Here is a 10,113-nt window from a genome sequence, read left to right on the forward strand (position 1 = left end):
ACTTGTTATTATTAGGAGAGCCAATTATTCTAGATGCAACAGCTAGTAATTTTGCATCAAAGTCCAGATTTAGACATGATTTTAATTAAATAAAGAATTAATATTGCGGAAGATAAACCACTAGCTCTTAATTTGCAAGTATTGTAGGAAATTTGCCCTTGGAAATATATGTATTTAAGAAAATTAGTAAAAAGCACAACACCTATCATTATGACACTATCATCGAAAAGACAAACAAATGACCTATTAAATTATCTATTTTATATTCCTAGTTAGCAAATTAAGCTCCACCAACTGGGTGCACCTCTCTTGGGATAAAGGAGTGCCTATATCCAAATCTTGAATGGAAATATTTCAGCTATGTAATATGGATAATCTTGCTGTATTTCTTTAGTCACTCCAATCACTTTTTTTTCAAAAGAATATTACTTTACCCCTTTATCACTTAAGATATCATTGGCTGCAAGGAAATCTTCAAAAAGAAAAAAAATAAATTTACTTTATACGTGAAAATAAATTCTAAAATATAGTGATAAAACTTTCTAAATTTGTTAGTTTTTTCAGGAAGTATGTTTTATACATAATTTTTCTTGCGACCAAACATAACCTTACTATTTTATTTCTATCAGATGGATACTCATTTTTTTTTTAAACCATCTCTCATCTTGATAAAAATTTAGAATGTATAATTGATTGTAGCTCTTGTCAAAGCAACTAGATATTTGACAATGACCATTTTTGGATAATATGATAGGGACATGCCTTGCAATTAAATCATGATGTTAGGTACATTCCTTATTATATCACAAATATGTTGTATGCATGCACATCAAGATGCATTGATGAAACTATCATCAAATATGCTGCATAAAGAAACAAACTAAAATGGAAAGCTAGAATGCTAGATTATGGTTGGAGGATACAAAGCAACATTATTATGTCGAGGAAAACAAAAGGTCCTTATAACATGATATTTGCAATATACCTGTATTTGAATATCAAGAAAAATATCATTGTAGGCAAACGATCCACAACTTTCAATTTGCTCCATCCCCTATTCGCATGATTCACAAATGCATTCATTATTTTCAATCTTCACACATCCCTAGAGTTTATCCTTTTCTAAATAATCTCCAGAAGGAGAATGATGAAAGAAAGTTTGTCATCTAGTAAAATGAAAAAATATATTCAAAAAATCCCCTTATTTATAGATATATTGAATCTCTTCATGATCGCCGTCCATTTAATAGAATAATTTATCACTTCAATATATATAAACTTGTTTACAATAACTTTAATCTTTCTATTCTAGTAAAGTGGTATTTCTTATCAAAAATAGGTTGAAGCAATATTCTAAATGAAGGCTTGCTCTAGTAGTCACACCTCTTTACTTAGCAACTAAAGATTTTATATTTGAATCCTGGTTGGTGTACCTCTATTATTTACGCCAAAATAATCATAATGTGGATGGGCATTTCTCATTTCCTCTCAAAACAATCTAAAAAATGATCTAAAAAAAGCAAGTTTGGAATTAATTAATTTCAAGGCAATGCAGAAATTGCCCAAACTCGATGAAGCTCAGCTTGATAGGGCTCCAATATATTTATATTATATATTGTACATTATATAGATAATGGGTCATTAAATTAAGGATTCAATTAGCATCTTTATTTATTTTTTGAATCAATTAATTGTAATACATACTTGAATCAAGCATGAAATCAAGCTATAGTTCAAGAATAATTTAAGCTTCATCAAAACTTGAATTGATTTCAACTCACTTCCAGCTTCAAGATTATTAAGCTACTCAGTTAGACTCATGTTCGATTATATCCAAAAGTAAGCTTAAATTGAGCACAAAATAATAGTAATCTTAACTCAAAATTTAAGATAAAAAATAAATTTCAAGCTGTTTGATCAGACCCAAGTCTTGATGAAGCTCGTGGGTCAATTACACCCTCCATGTCCCACATCCCCCTATCTCCACAAAAATGAAAAGCTGAATGATTTATTTAATTGCATCTTCATTAAATGCATGGAATATATTTTTAGAGAAATTTTAGGGACATTTTTTTTGAGAATTAATATTTTATTTTCATAGAAGAAACTTGACCTCTACTTTCCATCGATTGCTAAAACAAATCTAGTCCATCAAATGTAGCCTCCAATATAGGCTAATTCATTTTAAATCTTAAACTTTAATTGTTCAAATATAGCAAATCTATTTATACTCTAATCTTACCTACAATTAATATAAGGCCTTTTCAAGTCATCTAGTTAGCCTTCCTAAATATCCTTTCCCTCCATTCTCACTCACTTCTTCCCCATTAAATATCCATCCATTTTTCAGGAGAAGGAAAAGATAATAATATATATATATATATTTTTAGGAGGACGAGAACTTAGGATACTTGTAGCAAGAAATCTTGTTGAACATAAAATAACTAGCTTATATTATTTGTCCTCTTTATAAAATTACTTTGAACATATATTTTATATGTTACGTATGGAGTATCTTTTTTTTTTTTTTTTTCAATAAGAGACTTCTAGTCAACCCAAAAATAATCCTTTGACAGTTATGGCAGGGTATGAAAACCAATTGTTATAACCTAATTTTATTTAAAGGACAAGAATATTGACATCTGAAACTTTTTCCAGAGAAGACCTATATCTAAACTTAAATAAAATGTATCCAATATATATGTATGTTAGTATGTATATGTGCGTATATATGTATACATATATGCACGTATTACATTGACATGCCAAGGAAGGCACTAAAACAAAATATAATTAAGGATAGAATCTACCATAGGTGATCTGTAATGGTTAAAAAAAATATTAAGCTTGATTCTTTTACAATACAATTTGGCACAATATTTAGGACAGGCATGATTACCATGCATTTTATAGCTAGCCAAGTGCCTTTTTAGCAGGTTCAGATACCAGAAGAAGAAGAGTTGGATAATTTAACAGCTAAATTCTATTTCAAGCAATCAATCCATGTAGCCTTGGAGCAGCCATGCGCAGTCGAGAGGCCAGATGGTGAGGATGGCCAGAATACATAGAAAACTCGGCATGTGTAGTCCTCACATGGGAAAAAGCTACGGATAAACAATTAAAAGGTGAAAAGAGAGTAGAATATGGCCCTTATGTACTGTGATTCGCGGGTAAGGTCGGCACAGAGAATCCCAGTTAAATCCAAGCACTCCGGACAAAACCCAGTCCAAAAGACACAGAGAGAAAGAAACAAAAGCGAGAAAGAATTCCAATTTCCTTTGGAGAGAGGGGGAGAGAGAGAGAGAGAGGGAGGAAAGCTCTCACTTTTCCTCCTCCTCCAAAGCCAAAATATATCTCTTTTATTCTTCCCCTTTAAAGGGAAACCCACCGAGCCAGCCTAAAGCTAGCAAGAGCTCCACTCTACTTGGTTTGGAGGGCAGTTGTTTTCTTGATACTCGGGGTCGGGTGGTGGGCGGTGAGTTTAAAGCGCCCGGGGTGTCTCTCTTTAACGTGTCCTTGGGAATATCTTTTCAGAGGGTATGAGGTGGGGTTTGAAATGAAATTCCTCTCCTCACGCCTATAAGTTCTCCATCACCACCTCAATCCTTGTCCTCCCTCCCCACCCCTCTCTCTCTCTCTCCGTGTCTTTGTGTGTGTGTGTGTGTGTGTGGGTGACAAGGTGTTGTAGGGTTTAGGAAGAAGTGGGGTTGGGTTGGCTGAGAAAAATGGGAAGGTGGAAGAGGTGAGATGAGTTGTGCCTGGCTCCCTGTATGCCACTGGCTTGGAAACTAATCTACCAATAGATTAGCTACGGCGGGTGGCGTGCGAGGAGCCAAGCATACTCTCGCTCTTTCTCCTCTCTCTCTCTCTCTCTCTCTCTTCTCTCTCTCTAAGTTTCTTGTTTTACATCTTATGTGTTTCTTAGAATGCTTAAAGATCGGTTGAACTGGATATGGTGGATCTTTTTATGATGCTTTTTTGTTCTTTTTTGAGGATAACCAATCTTTGTATGGTGTTTTGCAGCTTTAGAAGTGATATGGCTTCCACAGCTTATCAAAGCAGAAGAAGAAAAGGTTTTGGCTACAAGAATCTTTCCCTTCTTGTTCTTCTATTCTGTAGAGGATCTATGTGTCCATGCTTGTGATTTTAGCTGAAGGAAAATGATATTATCATTTACTTTCACTTGATGGTATATGAATTTTGAGTACAGTGACCCATACATTAAGATATCGATGTAGAGATGGGAGGCTTGATTGGTGCAATACATCATTGCCTAATATTCTTTTGGTATGTTGGTTTTTACATGCATCCCATACAACATCTCTATGAGCTAGCGAAGGTCGATTTCAACCAAATAAATGAAAAAAGGGTCTAAGTTTCTTGATATGTGCTTGCCATGTGGCTAATGATGCACCAATAATGATGTTTTATGGAAAATGATATCATAGATTTTAGCTTCCTTTTGTTTCTCAGTTTATAGATCACGGAAGCATTCGTTTTTGTTAATTATAAAGAAAATCAGGAGGAAATCTTTCTCCTTCTCGATTTCTTTCATGACCATGACTCATTCATCGACAGGTTTTTGTGTTTCGTTCAACTTCTCGGTGACTGAAGGTTGATGGTTCATCACTTCTCAAAAAATAATTAACTAGGTTTATTGAGAATGCTTACCTCTTGGTTCATAGATCAGACAAGTATTCTTACATGGTTTTTTTTTTCTTTTCACAAAGAAAATAAGGTGGAAATCCCTCTCCTCCATTCTTAATTTCCTCGACAGATGGAACCATTCAAAGATGGTTTTGATATCTTTTATGAAAATTATCAGAGCGGAAATTGTAGTGATTTATTCATGACATCGATGTGATCTTTGTACAACAACTGGAATCTCTTAAAGCTTGGGACAAGACAGAATGAAAAAATGGAAACAATAACCAAAAAAAATTCGATAATCATGGGAAAAATATAACATATACAAAATAAAACAATGGGATATATCCAGGATTTTGGGAATTGATTTGGAAACATATCGAAAAAGAAGTGAGTAAGAAATTCATACAAACTAGGATATATGGAAGATTTCTATTGGTTGTGCAACTTAGCTTCACATCTAATACATTGGGTGATTGGTTTTATATAAACAGTGAATTTTACTAAGATTTTTGTTTAGCCTTTTCTAGCCTGCATTGTAGAGTATACAAAACATTGATTGCTGTGACATGATATTCCTAATATAAAACACATGCTATTCTTTTTTTTTTTTATGATGGAGAACGCTATCCTTGAGCCACCATCTCATTGTACATTCTAACATTCTAACTCTGTGATCACTCCCTAAAAACTCCAAATCACAACTTGATACCACTGTTCTCATTTTGTTTGGACCACCATGTGCCTCTTTGCAACTAGTCTACAAAATGGAGTCAGGAATTCTGAAACCATAGTTGTCACCGAAAAATTCAGTGGCACATTACCATATCTCTATCTACCACTAGATCTTCTTCTTCTCATTCAACACTAGTTCCTCCTGGCACTGTGGCATGGTCTCCCTTACTACTTAATAGGGTGTTTGTGTGTGTGTGTGTGTTTTTTCTGAAAAATTGTGTGGCTATCAGAAAGAGAACATGTCTACGGGGACCCACTAAATGAGCAGGCTCCCATTTGAGCCTGGCAAGCTGCATTTTGTTGTTTTGCTCCCGAACCGAGACGTAAAGAATTCTATCTCCGGGGAAGGGTGTCAGCTTTCTATTTTTCCAAGGTTTGATAGGATGGTGTCTTCCACAGCCACAAGTCTCTCATATGCGTCTCCATGGCGGTGTGAAGACTGAAGAGTATACTGAGCTCGTGACTCTTTTGCACGGCTGCATGCTCCCACCTGCGTTACTCCCACCCTACCCTTCTCCTGATGCTCTAATGATGCATTTGAGGTGCAGATTCTAAAATAGCGGCAGCTAGAGGAAGTTCAATTTTAACATCTCAGTCTATAAAGCAGAGTTGAGGATAGCTTGAGTTGGCCTTGACCATACTCGGCGTATATTGAGAACCAGTACCACTTTGTTGGAAGATGACTCGGCCACAGTAGCTGGATTTAGCGGCATGCGAGAGAGGTACGGATCTATCTCCTGCTTCGGGACATCTGGAGTTTAGCGAGAGGATGTGTTTTCTTTTGGGCAAAACACATCTATAGGAAAGTGAACAGTGTAGCGGATTGGATGGCTTCCTTTGTGGTGGATCGCTCCAGTGGAGTTCTCTGAACCGATGAGGCGCAGTTGCTAAGGATCTTTCGAGACTTCTTGTTTTCTGACTTTTTTGAATGTATTCGTATTAGAGATGTATGAATCGCCTAATGTAGCAAAAAAAAAAAAAGATTAATCAACAAATTGCTTACATGCTAATGATGGATTATATTGTGAGGATTGTACATGAATCAAGAAAAATTTTCCTAGTTCTTTTGTGTGGCCTGGGGGGATTGTTCTCAACTTGTTGTGCTAGGTTGGGAGCAGTTTTTCCTCACCATCTTGGAGTTAGCTTTTGCGATCATTGCCAATTATCGTTCAATTAACATGCATGGAGAGTTTGCTTATCATTTTTTTTACATGTGTTTTTTTTTCCGATAGCATTTTATAATTATCTAGATCCAGATTTATGGGAATGCACCACTTAATAGTCGAATCTTGTTAAATATAAGAATGCGACCATCAGGGCAAGCTCTAGTTCACTATATGAAAATTTCTCTATGAGTCTAGTATCTGCCAGTATTATCCTTGCAACTTATCTCATCTGCTCATTCTTTTACAACTAAACATAAATTAAACACAATTTATGGATCAAATCTGGCAGCTAGATGCGAATAGTTTGTCAGCACAGTCCAATTAAATCAAGCAAAGGTTAATACAATTCGGTGACAGATGAAGAGGCTCGTCATATTTTTGCATGGTTCTATGTGATCCGCGAGCAGAAATTGTTCAAGGGTAGACTAGCGCTAATTTAAGCCAAGTATATATAGCTAGTTTGTATCTTGTGATAGATTATGAGCTCTTTTCCCAAGTTCATCGTCACACCTGAAAAGAGGAAAAGAGACCTTATGACCTCACAAATTCTCTCTGTCTTTCTCTCCAGACGCCCCAAATCCGGGACATTAAAGGGCCATGCTACTAAGGATACAACCCATGATAACATAAAGCCAAACATTTTATTTAACTTCCAAATTCATTTTAAACAAAATATAATAAATACAAGTTCAATTTCATTATCCATTAAATGTAACCACTACTTCTTCAGAGCATCTAAATTCGAACATAAATACTAAACTCATAATCCTTAATATACAGAAAATCATTAACTATAAATTCATAGTTAATTTAACATATTAAATTTTTTCTATAAAATCATCAAACTTGCTAGCGCGAACTCCAAGCTTGGACCATCCTTCGTTCCTATCGACTCTATTCCTCTAAATAGAAAAAAATAAAAATAAAGATATGTGAGGGACATGGCACAGTAAGTAAACCTTTCAGTACCTTACCGGATCAAGTATAAGTTTTTTCATTTCAATGCATCATTTAAGAAAAATAACAGATATTACAAAATAAAGCATTTCATAATACAACATATTAAAACAAGTCGTAAAGCAAATCATCCATCTTTCATAAATATAGTTCCAAGTTTATATTGTAAATAAATTCATAAATCATTCTTCATATTATTTAACCCTATCATGAATCAAAATATTGCTCACAAATATTCGTGCTATGGTCACTATAACCCATGGTAGGGCCATCTTCGTTATCAACAAGATATCATAGTTTGTATTCGTTACCAACTTTAACCTATTGGTAGATGATCGTTTTTGTTGGATGCTAGCTTCAAGACGTCGATTTTTTCAATTCTAAGGATCATACATAGCTATCTGAGAGCCTTTAGAAATTACTTGTATCTTTTTCTTAAAACATGTACATAAATAGATGAAAAATACTAAATGACATGATCAGATTCATATTTAATAACAAAGCTATTTTTATTAAAACATTCATGCAACTATTTTTCATAATAAAGTCTGATTTTCATAACCCATATGCTGATCCATAATTTTTAAAAAATATGACATTTCCACGAGAAATCTTATGCAGAAAAAATATGATAATTTGAAAGATAATGAGGAGTATAAGATCTACTTCTTTTGTTATTAGACTGTCAGACTTCGCTGGGCCACTTCACTAGACCTATTTGAAATATTAAAGTGAAATTAATTTCTAATTGATGACTTTAATAAAATAATATGACAAGACTTGATCGGACGTACGGTGGTTTTAGATAGTTTAAGTTTAAACAATTCTCTCAATGAATAAGACTCAATCAGGGCCAAGATTAATCCACAAGGTTCATCAATGAGGATTTTAGGGATGTTCAATATGGCTGGGGTGATTGATCCAGCAGACGGCCCAGACACCAAGATAATTCAAAGCCTCTTTCTAGGGGTCAACTCGGATTCATAGATTAGATCGATAGGGCTCGACACCGGGTTCCATAGATCTTTTAGAGAGAAAAGTAAAAAGAGAAAGAGAGAGAGAGGAGAGAGGAGAGAGGAGAGAGAAAGAAGAGAGACTCTCTTCTTTCCCAAAATAGGGGAGAGCCGATCTCTTCCTCTCTTCTTAGATCAGATGGTGGCGGCCACCAAGGTGGCACAACCCCAGCGACGACGGCCGGCGACTGTGGTTAGCCGAAGAAGAGAAGGAGAAAAAGAAATCATCACGATCAACCCCTTAATCAACCTTTACCATGGTTGTTTTCCTCACCCACAAGCACAAGATCACAAAGGTCCTAGACAGCGGTGAAGCTCGGCCAAACTTGGCGGCCAGCAATGACGAACTTGGAAGAAGGGAGCCGAAACAGGATGCCCTTATTTCGAAAGGTATTCTGATGATTTGCTGGCTCAAATCCAAGAGAATGAAGGCCAAAACACCAAGGAAGAAAGAGGAGGAGATAAAGAATTCATACCTCGATCCGGCGAAGCTTTTCGATAGCTCTTTCTGATGATGAATCAAGAAGGCTCGGAGAAGGATCGTCGAGATTAGTAGCGATTCTCGGAGAATTGAGGATAGCTTTCGACGAAGGAGAAGAAGGCCTTAAATAGATGAATCTCCGGTGTTGGGATTACCTTAAGACTTCTAGAGTCCAACGATATCAGAGAAGGAAGAAGACTCCGATCGGGAGTCTTCTCCTCCATCCATCACGTGGAATAGGCACGCTCGGTCCTTAATGGGCCCTGGTCATTTCGAGCCGGTCCACATGCCCACAGGCTGGGCTGCAACGCGACATCAGCTTGGGCTTGACCTCTTCGGGCTGGCCAATAGGCCTAAATTTATATGTGGGCCGGTCAATGAACCGGGCCCACACACACTCTCTCTCTATATATATACACATGCACGTATATATTAAGTTCTTATATTGCGACTTATTCATTTTTGGGTAGCATTAGTTTGGAGGAATTCGACTCTGAAATGAGAATAGAATTAAGTGACTTCTATTTCAACCATTTGGTTGGAGAAAGTCCTATTCTCATTCCGATTTTAGAGGGAATGAGAATGCTTCAATCTCCCAAGACTCAATTCCAACTCTTTTCTAGTATTCAAATTTTATTCTGATTTCTATTTCGATTCCAGTCATGAACCACATGCTTTGGAGAATATGGCTATTCTGATTTTCATTCCAATATATTTCGCTTCCGATTCTGATTGTGAACCAAATGCACCCTTTATGTAAGCTAAGATATTCATTGTGAAAGTCTACAGGCTCTAAAAATGGCACTCATTTTCTAAATAAATATATCAAATGTTTTTTTAAAATGTCCATTTCTCCATGTCAGCACAAGGGCGTGCTTCCAATTTTGACAAGTAAAATCTACGACTACTTCATTATTGTTGTTGTTGTTAGCCTTAATTAATTTTTGTAAAGAATCTCAAGCTACTTGATAACGGATGGCCCTGTACCAATTGCATATGTGATAGAGCTAAGCTTGATTAAGTCTAAGTTTGATAAAGCTTGGTTTGAAATTAAAAATTGAGATCAAGCTTCTATCATTAGTTATAGGATAGAGCAAAAGTCAATCTTAGGATA

General features: G+C 35.8%; 1 long non-coding RNA gene across 1 annotated transcript; it reads left to right on the forward strand.

Moving 5' to 3' along the window:
* The first annotated feature begins 3,401 nt into the window (after positions 1-3,401).
* LOC120104055 lies at positions 3,402-6,445 on the forward strand. Its single transcript, XR_005506476.1, has 2 exons — positions 3,402-3,742; positions 4,024-6,445. It is a non-coding gene; the product is annotated as an uncharacterized LOC120104055 (long non-coding RNA).
* The last annotated feature ends 3,668 nt before the right edge of the window (positions 6,446-10,113 follow it).

The sequence above is a fragment of the Phoenix dactylifera genome, chromosome 16 (assembly GCF_009389715.1).
Source record: "Phoenix dactylifera cultivar Barhee BC4 chromosome 16, palm_55x_up_171113_PBpolish2nd_filt_p, whole genome shotgun sequence".
Classification (NCBI taxonomy): Eukaryota; Viridiplantae; Streptophyta; class Magnoliopsida; order Arecales; family Arecaceae; genus Phoenix; species Phoenix dactylifera.